This window comes from Gossypium hirsutum, chromosome A11 (genome assembly GCF_007990345.1).
Source record: "Gossypium hirsutum isolate 1008001.06 chromosome A11, Gossypium_hirsutum_v2.1, whole genome shotgun sequence".
In the NCBI taxonomy this organism is placed as follows: Eukaryota; Viridiplantae; Streptophyta; class Magnoliopsida; order Malvales; family Malvaceae; genus Gossypium; species Gossypium hirsutum.
Genome location: NC_053434.1, coordinates 58207817 through 58209282, shown reverse-complemented (window position 1 = coordinate 58209282; position 1466 = coordinate 58207817). Strand labels below are relative to the sequence as shown.

At 37.9% G+C, this 1466-nt stretch overlaps 1 non-coding gene across 1 annotated transcript; it reads left to right on the top strand.

Annotated features, from left to right (window-relative positions):
* The first annotated feature begins 997 nt into the window (after positions 1–997).
* On the top strand, positions 998–1104 carry LOC121210435 (small nucleolar RNA R71). The gene has a single exon (XR_005905552.1). It is a non-coding gene; the product is annotated as a small nucleolar RNA R71 (small nucleolar RNA).
* Positions 1105–1466: the final 362 nt, after the last annotated feature.

The following is a 1466-nucleotide window of genomic DNA, read 5'->3' as shown; positions in this document are numbered from 1 at the left end:
AAATTTCATTGCATTCGACATCTGCGACAGAGCTTCAATAAATGGTAAGTTAATATGTAATTTTTTTAAAAGGTTAAGAAATTTACCGAATTGTTTGTCTGAGCAGTCTTCCCTTGTCATGTTAGGATATGGGACACGAGGTTTATATTCTTTATTCACCGTTTTGTTATGACTTACCTCACTTTTACCTTTCCTCACCATAGTTTCTTGCATCAATTCTGGTTCAGGCACAATGAATCCTTCCTTATCTTGAGTACTAATTGCGATGAGGTGTTCCCTTGTGTTAGGTTCAGTATTGCTTGGTAAGCTACCTTGTGGTCATTCGGAGATTAGTTTGGATAGTTGGCCTATTTGAGTTTCGAGTCCTTGAATCGATACTTGTTGATTTTTAAGTGTTGTCTCGGTATTTTAGAAACGGGTTTCTAACATCGAGATGAATTTAGAGAGCATCTCCTTAAGGTTCGGTTTCTTCTCTTGTTGATAAGGTGGCTGTTGAAAACCCTAAGGATTTTGTGGCTTTTGATTCCCTTGACCACCCTAGGAGAAATTTAGGTGGTTCCTCCAACCTGCATTATAAGTATTACTGTATGGGTTATTTTGAGATCTAAAGTTATTGTTACCCATATAGTTGACTTGTTCCTCTTTGGTTGTAGGACTAAAAGATTGATATTCTATATGCACACCTCTTCCACTTGAGTCACACCTCATTACTAGATGTACCTGCGTAGAACCAAGTAAACCATCAATCTTTTTGTTGAGAAGTTCTACCTGATTTGATAGCATAGTAACTGAGTTGACGTTATAAATGCCGGTTGTTTTTGTTGGCTTAGTCCTCATGACTTGCCACTGATAGTTATTCAGTGACATTTCTTCAATGAATTCATAAGCCTCTTCAGGTGTTTTGTTGTTGATGGTTCTGCCGACAGCTGTGTCAACCATTTGCCGAGTCGAGGGATTCAGACCATTGTGGAATGTTTGTACTTGAAGCCAAAGCGGTAACCCATGGTGAGGGCACATTCTCAGTAAGTCCTTGTATCTCTCCCATGCATCGTAAAGTGTTTCTAAATCCATCTGTACAAAAGAAGAGATATCATTACGTAATTTAGCCGTTTTAGCTGGCAGAAAATATTTTAGTAAGAATTTTTCAGTCATTTGTTCCCAAGTAGTGATAGACCCTCGTGGTAACGAGTTCAACCACTGTTTAGCTTTGTTTCTCAGTGAAAAAGGAAATAACCGAAGATGAATGACATCACCAGAAATGCCATTGATTTTAAATGTATCGCAAAATTCTAGAAAGTTTCCTAAGTGAGCGTTGGGATCTTCATCCTGCAAACCATCAAACTAATCAAACTGCTGTATCATTTGAATTGTGTTAGGTTTCAGTCCAAAAGTATTTGCAGCTACAGCTGATCTAACTATGGTAGAGTCAGTTCCTGTTAAAGAAGGTTTAGCATAATCATACATAG